This window comes from Lepisosteus platostomus, chromosome 5 (assembly GCF_059453375.1).
Source record: "Lepisosteus platostomus isolate fLepPlt1 chromosome 5, fLepPlt1.hap1, whole genome shotgun sequence".
NCBI lineage: Eukaryota > Metazoa > Chordata > Actinopteri > Semionotiformes > Lepisosteidae > Lepisosteus > Lepisosteus platostomus.
Window position 1 is genome coordinate 51,538,452 of NC_142615.1, and position 14,589 is coordinate 51,553,040.

The window sequence follows — 14,589 nt, forward strand, 5'->3', positions numbered from 1 at the left end:
CAGACGGTGCCGCCCTAACGACGCCAGAACAACATGGAAAAACTCCCGGGGAGTGTGCAGCCGCCTGGACTACATCTTTCTGCACACGACCTGCTCCCTGGAGTCGGCGACGGTGTCCCCGGAGTGGTATTCCAGCCACGAGCGCTTGACGGTGGTGGCTAACACCAACCTGCCGGCATTCGGTCGTGGGTACTGGAAGCTGAACCGGGAGATACTGGAGGAAGACGACTTCAAGGCACTGTTCCGTAAAGACTACGCGAGCTGGGTCGATCTGAGAGACGGCTACAGCTCCCTGGTGGAATGGTGGGAGTCGGTGAAAGACAGGACCTGAACCCTGGCGCAGACGTACTGCAGACGGAAGGCGGCCAGGGAGAGGAAGGAAGCTGCACAACTCCAGAGACAACTAGAGGAGGAGTACAGCTCGGCTAACGGGGGAGGAGCCTTCAATTCAGCCCGGGCTGGGGACCTGAAGGAGAGGCTCCGCAAACTCAATCAGGTCCGAGGAGCCCAAAAAAAGAGGGTGATCCACGGCCTGAGATGGGGAGATGGAGAGGAAGTGCTGGACGAGAGCGACAAGGTAGAAGCGGCCACCGCTTTCTACACGGAGCTCTTTTCAGAAAAGCAGACGGAGGTGGAGGCAGGCGATGCTCAGAATACTGGGGGTTTCCTTCCAGAGCCAGGACAATGAGACCAATAACTGGACCAAGAGGATCGCCAAGGTGAATGCGAAGCTGGGTCTGTGGAAAACGCTGTCGCTGTCCTACACAGGGAAAGTGATGGTGTTGAAAGCAGACATCCTGCCGGCTTTTGTTTACCTGGCGGTGGTGTACCCGCTGCCGGCCAGACTCAGACGAGCGCTGCAAGGGATGATCTTCTGCTTCGTCTGGGGCGGCAATTACGAGTACATCACGAGAAACCGGATGTGTCAGCCGGTCGAGGAAGGGGTTCGAGATGTCCCACATTTCCCCCTGAAACTCGACTGCATCTTCTACTGCAACCTCTGTCGGGCGCTGCAGGAGCCCATTGGCCACAAGTACCAGTACTTTGTCAGGCTGTGGCTCTCCGTCCCGATGAGGCACTTGGTCCAGTGGTCAAACACTGGGCCCAAGGCAGAGAGGCGACCGAAGTTCTACACCCACGCTGTCAAGTGGAGCAGGAGGTACAAGGCCACGAGACAGCCAGAGCTCTGCACCAACCACAGAGCCCTGTACAAAGAGGTGAGGGGGCATTTGGTCACTGACGAAAGGCTGCAGGTTCCCAGACAAGTCTGGGAAAGGACACAGCCCAAAGAACTTGACAACCAACTGAAGGACCTCAACTGGATGGCTGTGCACAAGAGACTGGCTACCAGAGAGGTCCTCTACAGACACTCGCTAACCAGGAATCCGCATTGCCCCCGGTACACGTGTTATGTCGAGGAGACTCAGGAGCACGTGTTCTGGAGCTGCCTCTTCGCCAAGGCGGTGTGGGGCAGAATGGACAACATTATGCAACTCCTGGGAAAGGATGCGGTGCTCAGTTACCAGTACATTCTGCTGGGTGCTGGCACCCACCGGACTGGACAAGGGGACACAGGACCTGTGGGGGCTGCTACTGTCCCTCTCAAAACAAGGACTGTGGAAGGCGAGGAACACTCTCATCCGGCACAACATAAAGTGGGGGGCGAGGGAGCTGGAGGAGAGGATCCTGGCGGACCTCAGGAGGAGGACGAAGCACCACGTCGCCAAATGGGGTTTCCCCACGGCGAGGGAGCGATGGAAAGGACTTTGGACCCTATACAGGGATTAAAGGACAATAGCGAGTGGTAGGTTTGGAGTGACTCTCTTAATTGCACAAATCCGCCCCCACTTGCAAAGATTGTTAACGGACAATCAATCTCCGTTCCGCCGTTGTTTTTTATTACATGGAGTGTTAATATGTGTGAGATGTTCCTTTTGAGATGTTTTTTTTGTGGAATAAAGTATATTTTGTAGAACAAAAAAAAATCTTATGACAAGGTTTACAAGTTATCTGTTGAACTACATTCTAATAGGTGTGGTCACATTCCAGGTCATTTGTTTACGTTTTTGTTTCTGCAGCAACTGTTAGATGAAATGTGCTAATATGTAACCTAACTCCAGTGTGAATAACTAGAAGAGGGGAGCAGCTCCATTCCAGACCAAGGGAGCTTTGAGATTGGCTGGGCCAGATCTCTCATTTGCATATCTGATTTGGAAATATAACACTACACCCCCTTCTTGCATGGATTTAACTTGCACCCAAGAGTCCCCTACTGTGTATTGCTACTTATTTTTTTATGATAAGTGGTGATTACCAGTTGACAGGTTTTATTTGTTAAATTATAAATGGTTTTGTATTATCATCCTGAATTACATGTACTCAAGGTTTGGTAGGGAATGTGTTTTCATTTCATTTACCAAATTGAATTTTTGCTCTTTTAGTATTTGTCTAGAAGGCTTTCTGAAGTCAGGAAGCCCATTTATTTGGTGAAAAAAGATTCTGTATTAATATTAATATTGCTCATACAACATAAATAGGGTCTTTTATGAATAAAAAGATCTTGCACTTGGAAATCTTGAAAAAGCTGTGTGCTTCCATACACTCGAGCAGTTTTGATTCCTAATATTTGACCTTAGGTGTGGGAACGGGTCTTTTTTGCAATTTGATTTCCAATTGATCAGCACAGTATAGAAAATAGACCCATAAAGCAACCTCAGCAGTGACAAATGTGCAAAAAGTGTCGCCCGCTTGGCATGCTCGGTGTAGGTGACGGCGTCGCGGATGACGTTCTCCAGGAACACCTTCAGCACCCCGCGGGTCTCCTCGTAGATCAGCCCAGAGATACGCTTCACTCCCCCACGGCGAGCCAGGTGGCGGATGGCGGGCTTGGTGATTCCCTGGATGTTGTCACGGAGAACCTTACGGTGACGCTTAGCGCCTCCTTTCCCGAGTCCCTTTCTGCCTTTGCCTCTTCCAGACATCTTCTAGTTATCAGCTGTGAACACGACACACACTGCTCATCTTTGATGTATAATAGACATCTTTCTTTGATGTCTATTATACATCAAAGAAAGATTTTTATAGGTGTAGAAACTAGTAAATAAAGCCAATGATTTGTTTTAGAAATGTATTCTTAAAATATACAATTATTCACACCTGAACAATATGTAGTTCAAATTATACATTATATACAATATTGTATTGAAATATCTAATCATCATAAAAAACACAACTAGTAAACTTCAGTTACAAATTCTAGTAACATGGCAATATATATAGTAATGACAAACACAAACTAATTACATGAACACACTAATATTTAACTCAAAACCACATTTCGATTCAAATATAAATTTTTAAAATTTACAACTTCTTTATTTCCACGAAAATATTATTAATGTAGCACAAACGCTACTTTCTAATAAAGACCGAAAGAAACTGTTTGTTTTGTGTCTCATGGTGATCCTCCTCTCGATACTAATGAAATGTTTATGATCCCTCGAGAAATAAAAAGAGTCCATTTCCGCCTGGAATGATTGATGCCCCATCAAACATTTTGTAATATCCATGGAAGTTTATACAGTAGAATCCTGGTTTGTGGCTTAAATTCAAGGTTAACAAGACTAAGGAAACGAGTTGGAAACTTGATGTCGAAGTGGGATTTAAATCACCCATTTCACATTTTACTTCATTGGGCAGTATGTGCCAGAGAGCAATACTGTGACATCTCTTCGATAGCTCAGTTGGTAGAGTGGAGGACTGTAGTGGAATCAGCAGTGAATCCTTAGGTTGCTGGTTCGATGCTGGCTCAAAGGAAGGTGCTTTTCGTGTACTTTAATCAAAGAGTTAAAAAAGCGAATCTGTTTTATTCAGACATTGATCAAAAGCTCAATAATCGACGGAGCAAAGGCTCCTGTTCCGAATTCAGCCCACGTCTGATTGTCTTGTTTTGGCCAAGATCTGATTTTTGAATTAAGGGACTACACTGTCTGCTTTGTAATTCAAAAAAACATACAAATGTCAAGTTTTTTGTAGATATAAAGGTGTTCTCTGTTTTCAAAGGATAGTTACTTAATTGGTATAATGATTTGGTATTGATTTGGTATCGTTGTATTATAAAGTTTGTGCTTTCTGTGTTTTTATCGTATTGTGAACTTATTTTTTAAACAAATGCTTACAAAGGCAAAAACGGCACACATCTGTTCATACCAGCGGTGAATTGTACATTTTTATTAAGTACAAGCTACTGTGCACTTCTGGGAGTATAACAGGTTTGATATAAAGTGGCAAAAATCTAAAAGGGGAAAATACCCCAGACTGCATGTAAAGCCCTCGTTGTGACTGTTTTAGATTAAAATGGCGTACTATGCACGAAATGTTGCAGAAACACAATCTGATATTTTGATAATTATTATTTTAATAATTTGATCAAATTGAGGCCAAGGATCCAAATCTTCAGTTCTGATTTTTTAAAGTGATATCTTTCCTTCCTGTCGTGGAAGTCACACGTTGTGAGCAATTGTTTTTTTTTTTACGTTGCGATCCAAAGAGGCTCAGACGCACAGTCTAACAGTAACCAAACCAGAATGGATTCTGCTGGGAGCCGGGCTGAGCTCATTCTCACTCCCTGTGCTGAAAACAGAATTATTTCTTCCCCGAACATCGTCTACAGATCACTTGGGCGCTTTTAACCTTCTCGCAGCTACGGGCGAGACTGACGCTCACGATATGAAGGCATCCGGTGGTACACCTTCTCTAACTCTCAAAAGTAGATATAGCCCTGAAAAAGCATTAGCTTTATCAGTTTTTACATTAATCTATTTTGAATCAAAGTTTGATTTTTTTATTGCATTTTACATTATAATAATAATCATCATCATCATGATTATTGCATACACTTATATAGCGCTGTTCTGGATACTCCACTCAATGCGCTTCACAGGTAACGGGGACTCCCCTCCACCACCACCATTCTCCTGAATGATCACATTCAGGACCTCGGTTTTACGTCTCAGCCGAAGGACGGCACCTATTTACAGTGTAGTGTCCCCGTCATTGTACTGCGGTATCAGAATCTGCATGGACCGCAGGGTGTGCGCCCAGCGACAGAAACTAGACGTGTGTCGGGCTCGGCTGCATCAGGACAAAGACATCACGGGGACAAAGTAGAGGAAATCAAAACGGTTCTATAAAAGACCTGTGTCAGCTGTTGGTTTGCAGTCTGGGCTCTAAATCCTCCGATCCGATTTTAAATCTAATACCTGAGATGCGGCTTCTTCTGAGAATGTATTCGTATACTTATTATGTGTAAGTGTATAGATGAAACCTTTCATATATTATTCAGTTTTAATCAAAATGCTTTACTAATACAAGAGAGAAGTATAGTATGAAGGATGTGACAAATTTGTGATTTCTTGGAACAAAACGGTTTTTATTTGCATTCGAAATGAAGCGGAATTTTAGGGCGACACACAAACCCTTTGTCTTTTTTAGAGAGTGATTTTTAATCAGACAAAAATTTAGAAAACGTGTTTTTTTTAGCACTTCAATAGCAGGGTCAGTGGCGTAATGAATAACGCGTCGGGCCTTGCGTCAGAAGATTATAGGTTGGCCTGCCGTCTGGCTTGTTGCGTTTATACCACTTACATTCTTTTATATAAATGAACTGCACCTGAAAGCTATAGAAAACACTTTGGGTAAGTTGTCTGCAGCCTCATGCGAATTTCGACAACTTACCCAAAACACTGTACTGTCTGGAGTTCAGCTCCAGCTCTGAACTCAATTGCAATGAAAAACCATGCGTAACAAAACTGGAGAACAGCTGAACTTGTGCTCAGTTCGGTGATGAGGGTTCAGAACTGTCCTTGTTGTAATTAGCATGAACTGCACAGGCTCAGAATTAGACCATGTCAATTAGTCTGATCAGTGTAGGACACGTTAATGTAGAATTATTAATAGGTTTATTAGTTAGTTCAGGTTTACCCACCTGAACTAATGTAGAATTATTACTTGGTCTCTTGTTTGTATATAAATGAACATCTCTGACAACTTAATGTTAGTTTTACGATGTAGGTCAGGCGTTGACATATGCACGAGTATACGAAATGTGTCACTCCTGATTCAACTCATGTTATATAGGAGATTAGCGATTCCTCCTGTTTCTCGTACAACCATATCAGAACAGAAGCCCGTGTCACCCAGCTGTGATTCAAGATTGACTCGCATCTTTATCCCTTTTTTGTTCGTGATCATTATTTTCTTTAATTATGATCAATATTGAACTTTCTCGAAATGAAATGACAATAATCAAACATGTAGGCAGATTTTTGAAAAGTATTCGGAATTGACAGGGTGCCCCTTTGGAACAGTCGTCAGAAAATGTGAGAAACTGAAAGTTATGTAAGCTCTCACACAAAGCATTGAAGATTGGAATCTGAGTGTAAAAAAGCTACCTGTCTCCCAGTGATAGGCAGGGATACACACCATGACTCGAATAGACTCAGCGAACTTTAACACCTATGATATTACGAGTGCTTTGCACGTGTCGAACTTCAAGAAGGAACTACTACAACAGTTGTGGACATAATTCAACACCACCAGCAAAGTCCAATGCCGGCAACTTCTGAGAAAATAATGTTCACTCATGGAATTTGGTCTTTGAATGGCTGGCGGAAAAATTAATTTATACTCCTGTTGCACCCTCAGCTGAAACATGTTAAAATAACAACGCAGATTTGTTGGAGAACCTGACAAGAATTATTGGGTTAGCACTGTATGTATTCTTGTATATTTACTTTAATTTTAATATAAATGTAAACATGCATGCTGTATAATCTATTGTAATTTTAAAATATGTTAGCTGAGGATGCGAGGAGGGCTATTATACCTTGTGAAACACGCAAGGAACTGTAAAAAAGGCTGGTATTTGAAAAAAAATTGGCAATCATAAGAAAACCACAATTTATGTGGTATTATCATCAATATCCTTCAAAATCTACGTTCAAATGAAGGATTTGAAGAAACTATGAAAAAAGCAACTGTAGTAGCAGAGGATTTTGATTTTTGCTCTTCAAGTCAGTAGATCACTGTAGAGTTGCACCCCTATAAACAGCACAAAGGATGAAACCCACCTCCTTCGTTATTGCTGGTTGTGCCGGTGAAAGTAGCGTTTGTGCTATTGAAAGCATCTCGGAAGATAAAGGTGCAGTCACTTCCACATGATATCATTAGATCCAACGACAAGAGCTGAAGCCCCCGGCATTTCCCAAGCCAGCAATGTGAGGAAGCTAAGCATGGGAAGGTAGCGTGGCCGAGCGGTCTAAGGCGCTGGATTTAGGCTCCAGTCTCTCTGGGGGTGTGGGTTTGAATCCCACTGCTGCCAAATGTTAATGTTTTAAGACCTGCAATACGATCAGTAAAAGTGCTTTTTGTTAGGCTGCGTAGGTGTTTAGAGATAGACTTTCTAAAAGACAGGCTGTCAGCTTAACATCAAGGCAGAAAAAATATTTTGTTTTCTCTACAGAAATTCTCTTTGGCACGTTCAGCTTTATGTAGGGAACAACGTCTGCCGAGATCACTTTTCTGGCAGTGCACATGATAGTATACCGGCAAGTACATTTACTGTAATATTGGCTGTGGTGTTGAGCTGCTTTTGTCTGTGAAACTTTTAATTCTTCACGCCGAATCGTTGGCAGGGGTAAAGCTTATTAAATCTTTGAACATAGCGCTCCATCAGAAATACTTTGTTTGTGCTCAAAAGAGATCAGAGGATTAACTTCATGAATTCACATAGCATACCTTACAGGAAAGATTTAAAAGGGCAATTGATTGTGCTTCCTGATGTTGTTCCTGTGGTTTCTTTGGGTACAAAGGTGAATGTTCTTTGACGTTCTGCTAGAGTATCCACTGGGTGGGCTTTATCAATTAGCTCGGTGTAGCGGCGAGGCTTATTAATAAGGCAGAATTAAGTGTTTCTGAGCTTTCCCAAATTAGGCCTCATCGCTCTGTTCATCTCTGTGGTGCAGCCACAGAGAAACTATTCATGCAGGCTGATTTAAGGTTTCCTTTGATAAGGTTTCCTAGGACAGCTCCCAAATGGGGATACACTTAGCTAAGCCTGGCTATCATGATCAATGGTCATCCATTGGCGCCTATCTGTCTAGGGAGTGCCAGATGGACATCTGGACTGCATTCCTAAGTGTCAGGAGTATGTGACTCATATCTCACCTTGATCAACCAATCAGGGACTGGTAGGGCCGAGTAACCCACGTGGGACTCTGATGCCCATGGAACTTTCAGCCAATCAATGAGCTGAATTTCCTCCAGGTAAAAACAGGCAACACAGAGAGCCTGAGAGATTCAGGAAGATTCTGGAGAGGGTTCTGTGGACTTTTCTAAAGGGAATTCAAAGGAGAATTCCTGGGCAGGACGGCCCAGGAGCAGAAGGCTCCCAAGGGCAGGACATTCTCGCAGCGCGCCTCCTGACCATCCTGAGACTCAGCCTGGACACCAACCGAACGGCCAGTGTGTCCGAGTGCCAGAACTTTCCTTTGTTCTAAGAGTCTAGAGCGGAGGTTGGCAGAGAGTAACCAGAGGATCCACCCGAGGTTAGCACCAGCAGCAGGCCTCGTGAACAGGTCAGAACTGTGGACAGCTGAATCACTATTCAGAACTAGCTCTTCATCAGGAACAAACCGGTCCTTTTCCTGACTTGCTGGGATCCACAGTCATCTTTTCTCCTGTGCACAAACTTTGCTAGTTAAAGCCAACACTAACTAGCCGGTCAGTGAGCATCAGCAGCGCACCGTCGCAAGCTGCACAGCACAGTCTGGCACCTAGCCAGAGAGCGCGGATTGGATAGCAACAGCCTGCAACATTTTCTTTGTGCCCGCAGGAGATCTGAATCCCCAGAGATTGGATGAGTATTCAACTTCAATGCATTACAACTCGAGAATTCAATTGTTATTCCAACCAGTTAATATCAATTTAATTCCTAAGAGTTATGTACTTGTTTTGAGTATCCAATGTAGAAGTTATAACCAAGTGCATTTACGAAACGGTCTAAATGAATTATATACTGAACGTATGTCCTCTTGATATATGTAACTCTTTGTAACTGACTGAATATATACCTTTTGTATTCTGATAACCCTCTCGATAAGATCTGTTAGGTTTATATGCATATTCTATGTATTAATAAATGTATCCTTGTGTATTAGTACCTGTGTGTGTGTGTTTTTTCCTGTGCTGTCTTTTAAAACATATAAGATCACGAGTTTACAGATTTCTCCAAATAACAACTATACATTTTAACCCAGCGGTTAGCATTCTTTCAATCCAATAGTTTTACTCTGGGTAAAAAGCAGCGAAATATATAGAGAGATGATATTCAAATATTTCAACATTCTTATTGGATTACCTGTATGGATATATCGCTCAGAATTCCTAATATGATTTTGAGTTCAGTTTTGCTTTACTACTTTCAGAGTCTTTTATTGACCTTGCTGAAGCAGAGAAGTGACATAATCACAAATGCGACCTACCTGTGCTGCTGTTTCTGGTTAATAATGCTTATTGTGAGGAAAAAAAAAAACAGCTCCTTGCATTAAGAGCAAGAGCAACCAACGCGCTCTTTTGTTGAGTTGGGTTTTTTACGTGGTGCTCTTCCTCAGATACAAAGTTATTTGGGGAGCAAAGACCTCTGAGAAGGAGCTTGAATCCGTCAAGAACTCAGAAATTCTAATATCGCACTACCGTCTTGTGTACAGAGATCTGCTTCTTCCTTTTTGAGTGTTTTGGTGTTTTTAGAGCACGCTTCCTACCGCGAATGAAAGTTTCAGGAGATGTGTTACCTGATCACACATCTGTGCCGTAGGGGATGTAGCTTAGTGGTAAAGTGCATGCTTTTCATGTATGAAGTCCTGAGTTCACTCCCTGGCATCTCCAGATGTCTTATGTTATTGTGCTCTCATCGCAATCTTCTGTTGAGTGAAAACTCTTTGCTCCTGTTCATAGAGAGCCAGGTTTACACAATTAAATTCAGTCACACACGAAGTGCTACAGTCTTGCTCTGCTGTTTTAAATGTACCTCCAAAGCATTTCGTTCTGTTAACTACCAAATGATTTGAACTAATTGAACGTCATATTCAGGAAATCCAGAGAAGGTCATCAGACTTTTAGTGGCTGTTGAAGAAAACACCTGTTGAATCTCACCAGGGATTTCTTGAGAGATCATTCAGCGAGCAAGTCCTCCCTCTGGACTCCAAACATTTTGGGTTAAACTGTTATTCACATACTCTAACGAAGAGAAACGTTAGTGTCTTCCGGTGTGTGAGCCCATTTCTCAAAAAAAAAAGTTATATAAATTTAATTGTTCTACTTTTTAGGCTTGCATAGTCTTATTAATATTTCAGTTAAATATTTTTTTTTCTGTAGTAACATCAGTTGATATTAATATTAGTCCTGATTTATAATTTTTTGTCATGGTTGATCTTAAATAATTTTGTAATTAGTTTCAGTTTTGAAAAATCATGCAGAGAAGCTACCAAAACTAGTAATGTTCATATAATGTGTAATGCAATAGCAGCATTTTGGGTTGAAAACAAAAAGTATATCTTGGTATGAATCCTAACACTTCATAGGCAGCGTTCTAGGACTTCTCGCTTCAGATAAAGTTGTCAATACATCATAGATTTCTACTCAATCAATATCAGCAGTGTTATCGCTACCGAACGCTAAATATAGATCCTGGCAATACTTCGTGAGATCTTCGTAAGAAAATCCAAAATACTACGGAAGGAATCAAATTTATATGTTTCTTTGGATCGAGAAGATGATCATTATGAGACTCAAAACATGCCTGTCTTTTCTTTTTTCGAGGACAAATGGATTATTGAGGTGTAAAGATGGGTTCAAAACCAAAATCACCTGCTATCGCTGCTGTTTCTTCAAATCCTTCAACTGATCATCGACATAGAGAAATAATATTATACAATTGTGGTTTTCTGTTAATTGCCAATTTGACTGTAATTACATCTTCGTTTACAGATGTCTTGCATCTACAGATGCAGCCATTCAAAATGCGTGGGCGATACCGCATTATTTTGCGGTACGCTGTACGCAGTCTACCGCAAGCTACCGGTAAATACCGCGAGTTACCGTAAATTCTCCTATAATACGACAAGCAAAATAATAGTATCCGGAATTTTCACAAGGTGGAGCTAATAAAGCTCAACCTCTCATGTTTGAGCTGTGGCCATCAAAGTCTTTAACGAAGATATTACTAATAGTACTAATAATGAATGACCTTGGACAAGCTGTAAGTGTAAAGTATTGCCCTGGTCAACATTCTTTTTTTCATTGACCGTCTTTGTAAAAGTAACACCACAGCATTTCGCAATCACGCATTTGTTTCCAATCATGCAAAGTACAGTGATTCACCATGCCTTTCACATGCTCATAAAAGAAATTGATTTAGGAACATAAACATATTACCGTATGCAAACTGTACTGTATACAGTATGTATATGTATATTTAATGTCTTAACTGTGCCCGTTTAAGTATTGAATATTCATATCTAATTTTATCACTGAAGGGAAATCTTAGTAGCTGAGCATAAAAAGAATAGGAGCATACTGCAACGAGTGTGAAGGCCATAAACGATATTAATTTTGGAACATAAACATACAGTATATGGTTGGTCTCAGTACTTTAAAGAAAACATACAGGAAACATGGTTTCATTATGACCATAATCGGTCTTGAGATATTTTTAACTTGATTTACAGTATTTGAGAGGTATGTCTTAACACCGATACTACAGTGCTTAAGTACTGCTCACGTATATGTTTCTAGGTTTATATTATGCATTTCATACGGTCAAATTACTTTTGAGCAACTAATAAGAAGCGCAAAACGGTATGCGTTTTAGTTTCGTTTTGTGCTGGGACCCGTGGATTGATTAGAGATATCAAGTACATACAAGTCATTTTTTAAATGTTGTAGTTCGTCTTGAAAAAATGTTACGAGTACATCATCTATCAACAATTACACAGGTTCTGTTTCCATATTGCGGATTTTGGTTACGTGATATTATTTTCTAGATTTCACATTGTGAATATATGATTTGGGCAAACAGACCCGCAAAGAAGTACATTATGGGTTGTTGGGTTTTTTTTGCAGTTTTATCTAGAACAAGCGATGCTTAAACCTTTGTCTGATTCTTGTGAAACTATCCACACGACAGTTACAGTACCTAGGAGTTGATTTCAGTGATGCCACTGATGGGATGTTTCTAAAAATCCATCCTCTGTAAAACGTCTTCTCTAGTTTTATGTATGTTTTATGCATATGTATTTGCTTATGAAGCTGTGTGTTCTGAGCCTGGATCTCTACATTTCTGTATGAACCAGCTTAGAGGGCTAAAGACAGCTTGTGTTTAAATTGAGTGTAAGGCAATTTATGCTTCTAAAGTCATGGTCAGCATTTATTATTGTACTGTGCTGTAAACTTGTTCTGTGCCTAGTCGCATTATTTTATAGCGTTTTTATAGCATTATCAAATCCGGTGGCGCTGTGTGTTAGTTTCCTGACTCCCATGTCACATGGTCTGTGATTGAAACCTGTGAAACCGGTATAATTCGTCACAGCCAGCACTCCGGCAGAGAGGGAGTTGTACTCGTAAAGTAGAAGCAGGCGAGATTTCCAGCGAAAGACACCTCCCCCTTCTTCAGGTGTGAGGGTCTTCTGCTCAGAATGAAACGCTAAAATGTAATGTAGGCTCTGAATGGGTTCAATTATGATTTGGGCTTGATTAAGGTCGCTGCCTTTCATCTAAAACCCTACTTGAATCCTTCTAAACTAAAAATCAGTGTTAGTGAGTTCTAAATAAAGAGGTATCCAGGTAACAGTGAAACGGGCGGACAGTCTGGGGAGATCGCCCGTTTTCCATGTAAATAGTTCCCTGGTTCCGCACCCCTTGGTGTTTCTCTCGCTCTCTCTTGGGTCACCTGATCATTAGCTCGAAAGATTTCAGTGCCTTGTGTATATTCTAATGGTAGTGGGGGCAGGGTGTGTGGGAACAGGTTTGGTTGAAATTGCATTGGAGATCTATGTTCTTCACACCTGAAACATTTTCTCTGAAAGCATTTTCTTCGCAGTTTAACTGATCTTGTTACAGCATGTTACAGTTTACTATTGTTAACCATATTAATTTTAAGTGCTTAATGTAAAATCTTGTAAAAATATATTTTCATTGTTCAAATATACATTAAGTCTGACTATCATATAATAAGTTAAATACAAAACTAAAGAAAAAATAGGGTTAAATATAATTCAAAATATTTTGCTAACAATGTTAACTGTTTATGAATAATAAAATGTATTAACTAAGGAGTAGGATGGCACAGTTGTTAGTATGTTTTTTGTTTTGTTTCTTTTTCATAAATACAACAGTAGTACCTGATGTCTCAGTGGCTTTCAAAATTAAATTATGCATGCAAACCTGTGAACTAGAAAGATAACTAAGATATCCATCCATTTATAATGGTGGCGAAGTGGTTAGCATTGCTTTCATGCAGCACTGGGGTCCTAGGTTCAATCCCTGCCATCCTGTGTGTGTGGGGTTTACATGTTCTCTCTGGGTTACATGGTTTTTCTCCATATGTGTGATATGACTCCCTCTCGCACTCCAAAACATACTGGTAAGTTAATTGGTTTATGGGAAAACTGGCCCTGGTGTGTGTGTGTTTGTGTCTGTCTCTCCTGTGATGGACTGGCGCTATGTCCAGAGTGTATTCTGCCTTGTGTCCGTTGCTTACTGGGATAGGCTCCAAATCCTCTGTACTGGATAAAGAGATTAGAAATGGAAGTAAAGGCACTGTGTGGATGGAACTATACACAGTGTTGGAAACCCACTATGAAATGGCAGCATCTCACTGAGAATAAAATATTTTATAGTGCTGGTTTAAGGAAACAGCCTTTCCACCTCTCTTGCACATCAGTATCCATACCTAGTTATTTAAACAAATTGCCTCTAATTATAAACATCTTAAAATGCTGGCTCTGTGGATCCGCATCAGCTATGTTTGCCCATTCCTTCAATTCATGTACATCCAACACACAGTTCAATGCCAGCAACTACACATAATCTAAAATACAATCCTTATTTCAGTATCTATGTAAACATATAGTCTGTTAACTTCATCATCTTCATTAAAAGTATGCCTAACCCCATTAGGAAGTCTTCTTGTTATAAGTGTATTCCTCAGCTTTCCCCAAATTATCTTCTTCTTGCCAACATCTCTAGTCTTTTATCCTGCAATAACTCAGCCAACACTTAAATCTCCAAAAGCTGCTTGTGTTAATTTCTTTAAATCACAAATATCATTTGTAAATACTGGCCATGTAATACTCTGCATTGTGGAATAATAGTTTATTTTAAAGGGAACTAGAGAAACTAAGAACTAGAGAAATCAAGAAAGGCTTTTTTTCTAGAATTAATAAATGCACATCCTGTTCACTGGGGAAATTAAATCCACACTGAGCAATCTTCAATATGTTCAGAATATGACAGCAAGAATCCTATCAGGGA

At 40.9% G+C, this 14,589-nt stretch overlaps 2 non-coding genes across 2 annotated transcripts; both read left to right on the forward strand.

The window, feature by feature from the left end:
- Positions 1–2,423: 2,423 nt before the first annotated feature.
- Positions 2,424–2,479, forward strand: LOC148669063 (U7 small nuclear RNA). The gene has a single exon (XR_015938966.1). It is a non-coding gene; the product is annotated as a U7 small nuclear RNA (small nuclear RNA).
- A 4,820-nt stretch (positions 2,480–7,299) lies between these two features.
- On the forward strand, positions 7,300–7,381 carry trnal-uag (transfer RNA leucine (anticodon UAG)). The gene has a single exon. It is a non-coding gene; the product is annotated as a tRNA-Leu (tRNA).
- Positions 7,382–14,589: the final 7,208 nt, after the last annotated feature.